The following is a 15,853-nucleotide window of genomic DNA, read 5'->3' on the forward strand; positions in this document are numbered from 1 at the left end:
TGTTATACCAAACAGCTAGAAGGATTTGCCTACTAACTTTTTGTCCACGGTCATGTATCCTGAGTATCTCCACCTCTTAATTGATGCAGTTCAGTGCTGGATTTTTATTTCCTGAACTTTCTGGTAAATAATATGTCTTATTAAACCAATTTACCTTCTTTTAGAGCCTCTCCTTTTATCTTCTCTCTCTTTTCCTCTCTTTATTCTGTTTACTCCTCTTCTCATTTTCTGCTTTTTTACTGACAAATCACACCCCTCACTCTGGCTTTATATCACTTTTTTGACTCAGTAAGCAATGATTTCTAAGTTAATCACATTTTTACAGATTATATATATATATATAGTCTCTAAATGAGAATTTTTCTGAATCTTTTCTGTTCTCCTGAGTAGTTCCTAACTCTAATCTTGTTCCTTTCATTTATGGTTTCATCAACTTCTGGTTGATTCTCAAAAACTTTCACCTTGCCATTTGCCCAGACGCTGTGACCAGATCTGACCTGGTTTTACTTCAAGGAAGAAAAGTTTAGGGTTTGTGTACTTTTTAAATTATATGTTTAAATATATACAATTTAAAAATATGATCCATGTAAACAAGGAGAGCACATCCACTCCTTTAGAAACAAATGTGGTGAGGACCTAATAAGAGGAATTAAAATAGAAATAATTAAATAATTGCTAATAACATTTGCTTGTGGGCAACATCATGGATTACCAAACTGATTTACAGTCATATCACATGCTGTAGGTTAGCAAGCTATGCCTCTAGAAAAGAGACACTTAACAAAGTCAAGGAGATCCAGCATATGTAAGAGCTGAAGAACTGCTAAAGCTGATAATGAATTTTTCGCCTGTACCCTTAAATCCAATATGCAATAAAGTCAGTTATAATAACTGGAGAAATTATTTTAAGTTGACAGCAATTTTTTTAGACTTAGTATTAGACAACTATCCAGGCTTCAAAACAGCTTTTTCATTCTACAAGCAACACTCTATTAGAAAAGGGTCTCAGGAATACATGGTACCTCTGCTGAATCTAGATGAGAGTAAACAAATATTTTGGCATTGCCTTTTGCTGAACAGGACTACTGGGAGTACCCATTTTTCATTGTAGGGCATGATTCTAGCTTGAGAAAGTGTGGTGTCTCTGCTCACTGTGAGAAATCAGTTATTTTTGCACTCCAATTTTATGTGCCAAGTACCTGAACTGAAAATTCTATTATTATTCTATTATTTTGTAAAGTTTAACTGTCCTTTCTACCATTTCATCAAGCCCTTCTAGATTAGAAATTGTCACATTTTGGTCTTTTAAAAGTTATTTTTGGTTTCAGCTTTTATTGTTATTATTGTTTATTCTAAGCTACTTGGGAAGAAGAAAATGTGTTGTAGAATATTGGATTGTCACATTATATATGGGCTCTGGTGGCTCAGATGGTAAAGAATCTGCCTGCCATGCAGGAGACCACGTTATGTATAAACATATCATATACACATAAACATATATACATATATATATATAAACATATCAGAATGAATGTAGAATAATTCTAAAACAAAATATAATTTTTGTTAGGGCATTATTATTATTTATGTTTTATAATAGTATCTGTATTATAAGTTGGTGTTTGCATGCTCAGTTGTGACTACCTCTTTGCAACCCCATGGACTGTAGCCCACCAGGTTCCTCTGTCCATAGGACTTCCCAGGCAAGAAAATAGGAGTGAGTTGCTATTTTCTTCTCCAGAGGATCCTCCTGACTGAGGGATGGGACCCAAGTCTCTTGTGCCTCTTGCATTGGCAAGTGGATTCTTTACCTCTGCACCACCTGGGAAATCCCTTTGATAACAGTACATTAAAGCCAGAAAGACGCTTACTCCTTGGAAGAAAAGCTATGACAAACCTAGATAGCATTTTAAAAAGCAGAGAAATTACTTTGCTGATGAAGATCCATATAGTCAAAGCTATGGTTTTTCCAGTAGTCATATATGGATATGAGAGCTGGACAATAAAAAAGGCGGAGTACCGAAGAACTGATGCCTTCCAACCATGGTGCTGGAGAAGAGTCCTGAGAGTCCCTTGGACAAGTAGATGAAACAAGTCAACCCTAAAGGAAATCAACCCTGAATATTCACTGGAGGAGGCTTTCCTGGTGGCTTAGATGGTAAAGAATCTGCTTGCAATGCAGAAGACCTGGGTTCAGTCTCTGGGTTGGGAAGAGTCACTGGTGAAGGGAATGGCCACCCACTCCAGTATTTTTGCCTGGAGAATCCCAAAGACAGAGGAGCCTAGTGGGCTGTAGTCCATGGGGTCACAAAGAGTTGGACTCAACAGAGCGACTAACACAACACTCATTGGAAGGATTGATATTGAAGCTCCAATACTTTGGCTACCTAATGCGAAGGGCTGACTCATTGGAAAAGACCCTGATGCTGGGAAAGATTGAAGGCAGGAGAAGGGGACAACAGAGGATGAGATGGCTGGATGGCATCATCGACTCAGTAGCCGTGAGTTTAAGCAAACTCTGGGAAATAGTGAAGGACAGGGAAGCCTGGCATGCTGCAGTCCCTGGGGTCACAAAGAGTCAGACATGACTGAGTGACTGAACAACAACGACAAAAGTTAGAAAGTTCAAAAAGACTTAAAGAACCCATTTCATAGCTTACTTTTATGTTTTGAGCAATACTCCATTGAGTACATAGAGTTGTTTAATGCAAACTAGTATGTGGTTTAAAATCCAGGCATACAAGATATATTGAAGAATAGTAAAATTACAGCCCTGACAAGTGTAAATAGTGTTAATTGTTCAGTCATATCTGACTCTTTGTGACCCCATGGACTGTAACCCACCAGGCTCCTCTAGCCATGGAATTTCTCAGGCAAGATTACTGGAGTAGGTTGCCATTTCCTTCTCTAGAGGATCTTCCTGACCCAAGGATCAAACTCAGGCCTCCTACAACATAGGCAGATTCTTTACCACCTGAACCATCAGGGAAGTCACAGCCTTGACACATTCTAAAAAAATGTGTATATATACACATATATTTTTTTTTCTGAATACTATGGATATAAACCCTTGGAGAATCTAAATAGAAAAGAATTGTTAAAATTTATCACTTAGGAAGATATATTTTTTGAAAATTTATTATGAGCTTTTAAACAAATCATGATTTTATTTAGTGACAATTATATATTTTAATTTATAAAATAGTCCCTTGGCTTTAAGTTTAGAAAACTTACAGAACTATACAATGATGAAAAGGCATTGACACTTGGCACTCTTTTTAGAATTATCTTTAAATATTCATAAATCAATACTTAAAAGCTTGAGAAATTACAGATATAAAAATATGTAATTCATCAATTATTATAGATATGTATAATTTTTTTACAGTCAAATAGGATTTGTATTCTACCATATATGCTTTTTTATATGATTAATTTACTTTCTTTCAATTTCACCACTAAGTGTTCTTTTTCTCTTTCTATAGACATTTTAGTGCTATTGTCCAAAAAGGCAACAAGTAATGGAGGAAGACTTTTGTTGGGAGGCAACAGTGGGCAAGTCTGCCAGTTTCAACAAGAAATTCTGCCAATTTAAGCCATTGTTTGGCCATTTAGGGAAATGCTTCAACATTCTGCGTTAAAACACTGAGCAGCCTTCTCATTTACCCCAGTTTGAAAGGTCACGCCTTGGAATTCAATGAAACCTGAACACTAAACACATTACCGAAAGCATGTTTATTAATTTATCTTTCTTTATAATGACAGTAAAGGGGTAAATATTAGGTTGACCTAAGAATAATAAGACAGTAATTAGTTTCTGAATATGTTCTCTTTGGCAATATGTGGTGACTAACATCTTCAGAATTTCAGCTCTGATATCTATCGTGTACTGCATACAAAATCACAGCGTTACTGTTGTTTTCTGTGGAGACCAGTAGAAAGAAACATTCATTCATTTAGTCGTTTATTAAACAGTTTTTAAGCACCTATTAATGTAGACACTTATCTAGCTGCTAGGTATCAGTGGGAAAAAAAAATAGAAGTGCAGTATTTGTAGAGCTTAGGGGTTAGTGTCATGGACAGAACATAAATAATAACAGGAAATATGTAAATTATAATAGATGGTTTGTTGCCGGGTGATTGACTTTATAGTAAAAAAGCAAGGACATGCTAAAATAGGTAAAGATGAACAATAGGGTTGTAGTGGTATGCAGTGTTGTAGTGTCAGTCACTCACTCCTGTCCAACTCTTTGGGACCCCATGGATTGTAGCCCACCAGGCTCCAGTGTCCATGGGATTCTTCAGGCAAAAATACTGGAGAGAGTTGTCATGCCCTCCTCCAGGGGATCTTTCAGACCCAGGGATTGAATCCCAGTCTCCTGTATGGCAGGCAGGTTCTTTACCCTCTGAGCTACTGGGAAGGGGTGTAGGTATAGGTGTAGGTTTATTTTAAATAGTGATTAGCTTAAGCCCCAAAGAACAGCTTTTATCTGAGCAAAGACTACAGGAAGGAGACAGACTTAGGTATATGAATATCTGAGGGAAAAGTATTCTATGCTCCATAAGAGAAACTCAGATAAAATTTAATCTTATCTTAAATAATGTGTTGACCTTCCTGTAAACTTACACCAGTTGATATCAGAGGTACTAGCAAAGAAATCAATTTGTTTGGAGGTAAAGGAAAGAAAAGCTACTAAAATACAGACTCTAGGAACTATAGGCCCACAAATAAGAACAATTAGTGTTTTGTTTTGCTTTTTTTTCATATTCAGGTGCTATAATGATGCATATGTGATGAACAGTGGAAAAAAGAAGACATAATAAATATTAATAGAAAGTTACTCAATTCATTCAAATAAGTTCCTTCATTAATTTTCATTATAATTTTATATCAATAAATTAATATGATACACAATGATCTTTGTTTTATTTATTAGCCACATTGTGTGGCTTGCAGGATCTTAGTTCCCCAACCAGTGATTGAATCTGTGCCCCCTGCATTGGAAGTACAGTGTCTTAACCACTGGACTGCCAGGGAAGTCCCTGATCTTTGTTTTTTTTACCACAAATGTTAATTCCAAAGAGTTATTCAAGTTGGAATTGATATACTATTATAGATCTTCAGATAGAAAAGCTTACATATTATGTTTACAGACTATTTTCCTCACATGATAACAAAATTATGCAACTATGTATGGAAAAAAAAAGGACCAGGGTGAAGGAAAAATGATTGAATGGTGTTGAGTAATTAGGAGCAGGGTGCTGTCTCAGTGTAAAAATCTCACTTTTTGTTTAAGAGCACATGCTATTTCAAGACCTACATCCTCGTTACACTTAATGAAAGCCTCTTAGGACACACTGAGCTGGAATCTCCTGCTTCTAAGTTTGGATTCCATAAACTAGATTTATTTATCTTATTCTGGCTTCTAGCATCAGAAACTGCATGCAACACTGGAAGGCTTGAATATGTAGTCTTTGATGGTCTGTATGGTACTATCACTGAGAAAATGGAGATTTTGTAGCCTTCAATACATAATCTCTTATGGTGCTAGACCTGTGACAGTTGAGAATTTCGTGAACTGTGAGCTTTAAGGGTTAATCTGAAAATTTACACAATTAGTGAATTTTTGAAGGATGTTTGACTTCCACAAAAACTCTGATATAAGCTCTTTGATTCTGGTATATTTATTTTGAAAGAAGTAGGATGGAATCTGCTTCATTAAATATGGAAAAATATTAATTTTATTATCAAAAGACTTAGTAAGAATTCTAAGTTTTTGAACTGATAATATGGAAACACAGTATGGGAAATCCTTTTGGAAACTGTATAATTAAAGAAGTTAATTTATGTGAAGAATTCAATTAATTAAAATATTAAAAAATATTTACAAAAATTATTTAATGGATTTCATCCCTGCCAGTTTGTTCTAGACCTTAAACTAGACCTTTATATCTCATTTGAAGAACTTCCTATTCAAATTAATGAATTTGATAACATTCTTCAAAGCTTTATTCTTAATGATATCACTTTCTTTAACCACATTCTTTTCAGCCTAAAAAAAATGAACAATTTCTATTACACAACCATGATAGTTTGGGTGGATTTAGATGCAAGGAAATCTTTCTTTTAAAATTTAAAATGCCAAAGTTACGTCAGAGCAGTTGAAAAGAAAATATTTCAGAATATCAAAGCACATACAATTGTGAGCCTAGTAGAATCCATTAGATTATCCCTTATTTCAGGTTTTTTTTCTTCTAATCTATAATCCAAGGTTTCTGAAATGTAATAAATATATGCAGAGTCAGAATTATATGTCTGACTCATAAATATATGAGTCAGAAAATATCTGACTTATCAGTTTTTATCATTTTAGAAAACATCCTAGATAAGGCATCGTCCTGATCTTGGGACAAGATGAACAATGGAGTGACAGCCAGCAGTATAGATTAAGAGTTAATAGGCTCTTTAGTCAGTGCTGTCTTATACTGTGCTGAGGTGGAGCTGATGTTGTCCAGACCCTGGGTCTTGTCTTGCTCACCTTTAACCTCTAACATAGGGCCTGGCATATCATGGAAGCTTGCAAAGCTGAAGATCATGCTGTTTAAGGCTAGTACCCTTAATAGCAATAATGGCAGAGTCACTGAGTTAAACCACAGCTATCCTCTGACCAGATTAAATTCTGGTGTGAATAGAAATTTCCCCAAATAAAATATATTGCAGTGAGAACATATTTTAACTTGATAAGCGGAAGAGCAACTTGAGAAGGTCCTATGGTATGTTCCTTTTTCTTAAAATGTGGAAACTCTATATGACGCCATATCTCTCTAATGTCCCCCATTTATAATAAAAAATGTTTTCATATTATAATAATATGTATTATATTTCCTTTAAATATATCCTCAACATACATTTAAACCACATCAGACTGCCCCTATCATCCCTCTAGAGAAAGTCCTGAGTAACTACAGAATATGTACCATGCTCATGGTTGGATGGCATTAAAATGTCAGTTCTTGTCAATTTAGCTAGCAAATTCACTATATTTCCAGTTATCATTCCAGAAGGAATTTTTGAAGAACTTTCCAAATATAAAAATCTAAATCATTTTGGAGAAAAAAGAGCAAATATAAATGAATCCCCCGAAGTAGTTATTATGGTTATTTTATGTGTTAGCTTGGTTAGGCTATGGTGCCCAGTTGGTTGATCAATCAAACAACTAATCGCAGCTAATCTAGATGTTGCTGTGAAGGTATTTTGTAGATGTGATTAACATCTACCATAAGTCAACTTTAAGTAAAGCAGATGACCCTTGATAATGTATGTGATAAAGCCTTCCGATCATTTGAAGGCTTTAAGAGTAAATATTGAGGTTTCCTAAAGAAGAAAAAAATTTTCTTCAATATTTTTTCCATGCTTCTCTTGACCATCTGAAGCCAGAAAGTAGCTGCTGAGTATTTGGTTTAGAGAAGGGTGAGGATTAGGCAGGTGCAGGTGTAGGTATAGAAACAGACTGAAAGAAAAAGGGAGAGAAGACAGAAAATTACCAATTGCAGATTCTACTGCTGTGTAGTGTTTCCTAGAGCAGTTTTTCATCAGCATTGTGCTCTAGTTGATGAAAATAATCTTATAGGCCATTTGTGTTTGAGTTTTTAAGTTCGTAGGTATGTATAAATGTATCTGAGGTATATGAAAAATATATACCTATAATTTACTTCAATCTAAAAGAAAAATTGTCATTTGAATTAATTACCAAGTTTCATAAATGAGATCCAAAACTCTTACTGGATCCATCAAAAAGGGAGGTCCCTTGAAACTCACGCAACTATATGCAAAATGTGAGCCTCTATGACACTTATCTTATGAATATAGATTAGTTGGTTTTATACAGGAGAAAGAGTTTGTAGTTTTCATTATATTCTCAATGTGGGTCATATATCATATAATATTCAAAAACAGAATAAATTATTTTAAACTAAACCTAAATGAATGTTAACAATCTTATTGTACAGGTGTTCTTTCATCATATTTCTGAAATATAATACATAAGATAATGTAATATCTTATTATATTATACAGTAATAAATATTAGACAGTAATAAAAAGGCCTTTTAGTAAAGGCATTTAAAAAAAAAAATGACCACCAGAAACTTGGAGTTCTACAAATGGCATTTAATTTGATCATTCTGAATGTTCTTTAAATTTTGAGTTTCCACAGCTTCTATAAGTAGTCAAAACTAAAAATTTCTTGACGGACATCTAAATTTATATCTAACGTACCATATTTCACAAAGTCCACATAAGTAACACGATTAAATTTATTTGTATTATCTTAAGTTAGAAGAAACTGTTTGGATCTGGTGGATCATTATTGTTATTCAGCTTTGTGCAACATTTGTAATAAGAGATCTAATAAAATATAATACACAAAAGTGCAACAAAATAGTTAGGATTCAGGATCACAGTAGACATACGTAAAAACCAGAGCTTTGTCAATGATGACCATCTGATTTTGGGAACACCGTTTACTTCATTGGACTTCATATGTAAAAGAAAAAACCCAATAATTTCTATATAATATACATTTAAAATTATTAGCATGAAGATACCTTTTAAGTGCTCAAACTTTGTAGAAATGGTGGATAGCAATGTCAGTTTTATTAGGTTCTGGCATACATTATATGATGATTACAAAAGTGTGATTAGTCTAAAATCATTACAAATCACTCTTGTTTACTCTCCCTGTCCTATGAAGGCGCTGTATTCTAATTCTCTGTATGTTGATTGAAATAAGCTTTTGCAGAGACACAAGTTATGTCCTCAGTTATTTCCTCTTGTTCAAAAATTTATGATAAGCACTAAAATGTGCTGAATACCTACTAAGTGCCAAAAGTGAAGTAATGTCACTCAGTCGTGTCCGACTCTTTGCGACCCCGAGGACTGTAGCCCACCAGGCTCCTCCATCCCTGGGATTCTCCTGGCAGAAAACTGGAATGGGTTGCCATTTCCTTTTCCAGGGGATCTTCCCAATCCAGGGATCAAACCCAGGTCTCCTGCATTGCAAGCAGATGCTTTAACCTCTGAGCCACCAAGGAAGCCCAACTAAGTGCCAAGGGCTGTGCTAAACATTTTCACTGCATTTTTTTCTTGGATTCCTAACAAAACCTTATAAAGCAGTATGATTATCACTTCCATTTGACACAAAAGGGAACTAAGTAGTGGTGAAGTTTGGGTTCATACGTGAGTAACCTAAAGCCAAAGTCCATTAAGCTTCACATCTGTAATGTGGCTCATATTTTAACTGATATTATAGCTTTTTATTTTTTCACAACTGATAAAGGTGGTAAATAAAAAAAAACTTAAAAATTAAACTCATGGAGTAACCTGGAAAGCTAAGGTTAATTACTCCATCACTGTTTTGAAAGAATTTCAATGCACTCTACACTTAATGTGGGTTGACAGTGGCCTGCTGTAGGGTCAGGGGTACTGAGTGTGGCAGTGCTTGCATGGGATATTTTGAAGAAGGTCCTCATTATCTTCATTACCTCCACCATAGTTTGGCCTCGGGACAAACAACAGGGAGGGAACACAGCCCTGCCCATCAACAAAAAATAGGGAAAGATTTATGGAGCATGGCCCCTCCCATCAGAACAAGACCCAGTTTCCCCCTCAGTCAGTCTCTCCCATCAGGAAGCTTCCATAAGTCTCTTATCCTTCTCCATTAGAGGGCAGACAAAATGAAAACCACAATCACAGAAAACTAACCAAACTTATCACATGGATCCTAGCCTTGTCTAACTCAATGAAACAATGAGCCATGCCATGTAGGGCCACCCAAGATGAACAGGTCATGATGGAGAGTTCTGACAAATTATGGTCCACTGGAGAAGGGAATGCAAACTACTTCAGTATTCTTGCCTTGAGAACACCATGAACAGCATGAAAAGGCAAAAAGATAGGATATTGGAAGATGAACTCCCTAGGTCAGTAGGTGCCCAATATGCTTTGGGAGAATAGTGCAGAAATAACTCCAGGAAGAATGAAAAGGCAAAGCCATAGCAAAAACAACACTCCAGTTGTAAATGTGACTGGTGATGGAAGTAAAGTCTGATGCTGTAAAGAGCAGTATTGCTAGGAACCTGGAATATTAGGTCCATGAATCAAGGCAAATTGGAAGTGGTCAAACAGGAAATGGCAAGAGTGAAAATTGACATTTTAGGAATCAGTGAACTAAAATGAATTGGAATGAGTGAATTTAACTCAGATGACCAATAGATCTGGAGAAGGCAATTTCACCCCACTCCAGTACTCTTGCCTGGAAAATCCCATGGACAGAGGAGCCTGGTGGACTGCAATCCATGGGGTCGCTAAGAGTTGGACACGACTGGTGACTTCACTTTCACTTTTTACTTTCATGCATTGGAGAAGGAAATGGCAACCCACTCAAGTGTTATTGCCTGGAGAATCCCAGGGATGGGGGAAGCTGGTGGGCTGCCATCTATCAGGTTGCACAGAGTTGGAAGCGACTTAGCAGCAGCAGCAGCAGACCATTAGATCTACAAAGATGGGCAGGAATCCCTTAGAAGAAATGGAATAGACATCATAGTCAACAAAAGAGTCCGAAATGCAGTACTTGGATGCATTCTCAATAGTGACAGAATGATCTCTGTTCATTTCCAAGGCAAACCATTCAATATCACGGTAATCCAAGTCTATGCCCCGAACAGTAACACTGAAGAAGCCAAAGTTGAACGGTTCTATGAAGACCTACAAGACCTTTTAGAACTAACACCCAAAAAGATGTCCTTTTCATTATAGGGGACTGGAATGCAAAAGTAGGAAGTCAAGAAACACCTGGAGTAACAGGCAAATTTGGCCTTGGAGAACAGAATGAAGCAGGGCAAAGGCTAATAGAGTTTTACCAAGAGAACGCACTGGTCATAGCAAACACCCTCTTCCAACAACACAAGAGAAGACTCTACACATGGACATCACCAGATGGTCAACACCGAAATCAGATTGATTATATTCTTTGCAGCCAAAGATGGAGAAGCTCTATACAGTCAGCAAAAACAAGACTGTGTCTCAGATCATGAACTCCTTATTGCCAAATTCAGACTGAAATTGAAGAAAGTAGGGAAAACCACTAGACCATTCATGTATGACCTCAATCAAATCCCTTATGATTACACAGTGGAAGTGAGAAATAGATTTAAGGGACTAGATCTGATAGAGTGCCTGAAGAACCATGGACGAAGGTTCATGACATTATAAAGGAGACAGGGATCAAGACCATCCCCAAGAAAAAATAATGCAAAACAGCAAAATGGCTGTCTGAGGAGGCCTTACAAATAGCTCTGAAAAAAGAGAAGTGAAAAGCAAAGGAGAAAAGGAAAGATATACCCATTTGAATGCAGAGTTCCAAAGAATAGCAAGAAGACATAAGAAAGCCTTCCTCAGCAATCAATGCAAAGAAATAAAGGAAAATAATAGAATAGGAAAGACTAGAGATCACTTCAAGAAAATTAGAGATAGCAAGGGAACATTTCATGCAAAGATGGACCCAATAAAGGACAGAAATGGTATGGACCGAACAGAAGCAGAAGATATTAAGAAGAGGTGGCAAGAATACACAGAAGAACTATACAAAAAAGATCTTCATGAACCAGATAATCTCGATGGTATGATCACTCCCCTAGAGCCAGACATCATGGAATGTGAAGTCAAGTGGGCCTTAGGAAGCATCACTACGAACAAACCTAGTGGAGGTGATGCAATTCCAGTTGAGCTATTTCAAATCCTAAAAGATGCTGCTGTGAAAGTGCTGCACTCAATATGCCAGCAAATTTGGAAAACTCAGCAGTGGCCACAGGACTGGAAAAGGTCAGTCTTCATTCCAATCCCAAAGAAAGGCAATGCCAAAGAATGCTCAAACTACTGCACAATTGCACTCATCTCACACCCTAGTAAACTAATGCTGAAATTCTCCAAGCCAGGCTTTGCCAATATGTGAACCGTGAACTTCCAGATGTTCAAGCTGGTTTTAGAAAAGGCAGAGGAACCAGAGATCAAATTGCCAACATCTGCTGCATCATCGAAAAAGCAAGAGAGTTCCAGAGAAACATCTATTTCTGCTTCATTGACTATGCCAAAGCCTTTGACTGTGTGGATCACAATAAACTGTGGAAAATTCTGAAAGAGCTGGGAATACCAGACCACCTGATCTGCCTCTTGAGAAACCTGTATGCAGGTCAGGAAGCAACAGTTAGAACTGGACATGGAATAACAGACTGGTTCCAAATAGGAAAAGAAGGTTGTACATTGTCACCCTGCTTATTTAACTTACATGCAGAGTACATTATGAGAAATGCTGGGCTGGAGGAAGCACAAGCTGGAATCAAGATTGCTGGGAAAAATATCAATAACCTCAGATATGCAGATAACACCACCCTTATGGCAGAAACTGAAGAAGAACTAAAGAGCCTCTTGATGAAAGTGAAAGAGGAGAATGAAAACTTTGGCTTAAAGCTCAACATTCAGAAAACTAAGATCATGGCATCCAGTCCCATCACTTCATGGGAAATAGATGGGGAAACAGTGGTAACAGTGGATGACTTTAGTTTGGTCGGCTCCAAAATCACTGCAGATGATATCTGAAACCACGAAATTAGAAGACGCTTACTCCTTGGAAGGAAAGTTATGACCAACCTAGATAGCATATTAAAAAGCACAGACATTACTTTGTCAACAAAGGTCCATCTAGTCAAGGCTATGGTTTTTTCAGTAGTCATGTATGGACGTGAGAGTTGGCCTATAAAGTAAGCTGAGCGCTGAAGTATTGATGCTTTTGAACTGTGGTGTTGGTAAAACTCTTGAGAGTACCTTGAACTGCAGGGAGATCCAACGAGTCCATCCCAAAGGAAATCAGTCCTGGGTGTTCATTGGAAGGACTGATGTTAAAGCTGAAACTCCAGTATTTTGGCCACCTGATGTGAAGAGCTGACTCATTTGAAAAGACCCTGATGTTGGGAAAGATTGAAGGCAGGAGGAAAAGGGAACGACAGAGGATGAGATGGTTATATGGCATCACTGACTCAATGGACATGAGTTTGGGTGAACTCCAGGAATTGGTGATGGACAGGGAGGCCTGGCGTGCTGTGATTCATAGGGTCGCAGAGAGTCGGACACGACTGAGAGACTGAACTGAACTGAACAGCACATAGCAAACCCTCAAAGAAATTAATTAAGTCAGTAGCAGCAAGCCATCCTTTAAAACAGGGTTCTCTTGTATGAGTGCAGTGTGCACAGGTTCACCTTCTGCTGACCTTGGAAGTAATGCTGTAGCAGGGAAGGCAGATCCTCCTGTTAGAGGCTTCAGCAGAGAAGGCAGACTCTCCTGTAGGAATATTAAGATAGATTCATCCAATAATGAAGGCTTCCTCTGATGGCACAGCAGTAAAGAATCTGCCTGGTGATGCTTAAGACTCCATTTGGATCCCTAGGTTGCGAAGATTCCTTGGAGGAGGGCATGGCTACCCACTCCAGTATTCTAGACTGGGAAATCCATGGACAGAGGAGCCTGGTAGGCAATAGTCCATGAGTTCCAAGAGTTGGACACTACTTAGCAACTAAACAACAACAACAGCAAAATCCAATAATGCATTTCTTCATTCAATAAAACATCCTCATCTTATAATGTCAAGGATCAGAAAGCAAAGCAACCTGATAATAAATATATGTATTTACTCAAGTAAACCTGACAATTCCAAGATATTTTAGTTAACTGGCTCTTTAATAAAATTTTGTTTAATACATTTAAGATGTAGCAATGTCTTTACTAAATATGATATGATTGTGGTCTAACACATACTCCATTCCAGGGAATTGCTTCAAACAACAACTATATCTAAATTTCTAAAGCACAACTACAAAAGTTATATTTTTGCCTTAGCTAATAAAGTTTATTGTCGTGTCATAAAAAAAGATTTGAAACCAAAACAATTTCATTGAAATGATTTTTAAAAGAAATATGTAAATTGATTAATAAACTATTTAAGCCTGTTACCCTAATATTAGGTTCTCATTATCTAATAAAAACAAGTCTCCTATTTTGCGTCATATTTGAAATGAATGCAATTGAGGGAAAAAAGATCAACAATTTTGTATTGCTGGCATTCTTTTCCCAGAGTTTTAATCCTCCTTATTTTCTGCTATCACATTATTTATTTTTCTCTAGTACTTAGTGAAGTTCTAATTTTCCTTTCAAATTATCCTTGGAAGGGAAGCAAAATTGAAGTCAATGCACAGATATTTGCATAATAATTGGTGTCAGGTTAACTAATTGTATGGGTTCAAAGTAATACTCATTTGTAAATCAGTAAATACTCATGTATCAAATCAGTGCATGGATATAAGACAAATTTACTTAGTTTCCATTGATAAAACCAAGTCTGTGTGCTCATGAATATGCTAATGACCCCCCACTGACTAGGCTGGAAGGAGAGGGACAGATACCTTGTAAACCTTCTAGCTGCTATTTCACTACACCACTTGTTCAGGTCACTATGGTTTATGAGAAGCACAATCGGGTATGAGTTAACCTAAGCTTGAATAGAGAAATAATGACAGATGTATACAAAAGTTTATGCCATATTAACATTTTTTATTAAAAAAATATGTTCCATGTTAAGACAGGTAAGATTTCTCTGAAAATTGGGCTCCATCCAATAACTGCAATAAGGTATAAAACCTTAATACCACAGGGTTGGGCTGGTTAATTGTTTATTTAGATTTATATTGGGTTGAGTTTTTGTCCTATTAATTGGTTGTAAGGTAGAAAGTGTATGATACATTTAATTAAACCATGAAGGAAGAATAGGATTAAAACTTGGTGTATATTTAAAAGTAAATAGACCCCTTTGACCATTTTTGCAAGCAATAATATAATATTGTGTTAGTTTTGCATGATGCTGTCTTTTTTAGTTAAGAAATTTAAGGGAAAAAAAAGGGAGAAATATGTTCTGTTAAAAGTATTTGCAACATATCTGATAATAATACCAGTAAACTAACAATCATAGAACCTAACTCTTTCACAGACAATGATTCCATTTTATTTTTTAATATTAAGAAGACTTTTTTGGGTCTTTAAAATCCATTTATTCATTTTTTGTAAATAACATTAAAGTTAAAAACAAATTAATTTGATTTTAAGTTAACCCAAATATGAAAAATATAGATTACTTAATTTAATCTAATTTAATGAACAATATTGTAATTCAAATTAGATATGAAAAGATAATAATCTGGATTTATTGAGGACAGAAAGTTTAAGTTGTTTAAGCTGGAATGACAATAGTAAGTATAAAAGAATATCTTATTATTTAAATGGGTTTTGTTGATTTAATTATCATATATCTAATCATATGTTCTTTTTCCTTAAATCTCACTAGATCAATATTTACATTCCAAATTTTACAATTAAATGTATTCTATATTATGCAATTTTATACTAGTTAAGTCTATATTTCTTCAAAATTATAAACCAACTTATAAGTAGATAAGCTAAAATTAAGGTATGAAAACTATCCAGTTACTTTGAGTTGCATAAATATGGATTGATGAAAGAATTTGGGAGGCATGGTTGTCCATGTGAATAAATGGGAAAATCTGTAAGATATCGCATTAGTATGCAGACCTTGTGTCTCTGGTAAACTTTTATTTTCCTTTAACTGCATCAGAGCATTTTCTGGTATTAAATGAGAGAATTTCTTAAATTTAATAGTGCAACAGCAACATGGTAGTAGTAATTTGGTAGAAAAAGAAAGACTTCTTAAGAAATTACAGACATTTATGTAG

General features: G+C 35.9%; 1 protein-coding gene across 3 annotated transcripts in view; it reads right to left on the reverse strand.

Annotated features, from left to right (window-relative positions):
- The window catches only part of CALCRL (calcitonin receptor like receptor), a 135,772-nt gene that overhangs the window by 116,699 nt on the left and 3,220 nt on the right, over positions 1–15,853 (reverse strand). The window contains exon 2 of one of the 3 annotated variants that reach the window (XM_088830762.1): positions 13,324–13,394. The exons of the other annotated variants lie outside the window; for them this stretch is intronic. The gene's annotated coding sequence lies outside the window, so the exon portion shown is untranslated. The remainder of the gene's footprint in view (positions 1–13,323; positions 13,395–15,853) is intronic. 3 annotated transcript variants of the gene reach the window in all.

The sequence above is a fragment of the Moschus berezovskii genome, chromosome 2, assembly GCF_049115385.1.
Source record: "Moschus berezovskii isolate FMDL1 chromosome 2, NW_MosBer_1.0, whole genome shotgun sequence".
Lineage (NCBI taxonomy): Eukaryota > Metazoa > Chordata > Mammalia > Artiodactyla > Moschidae > Moschus > Moschus berezovskii.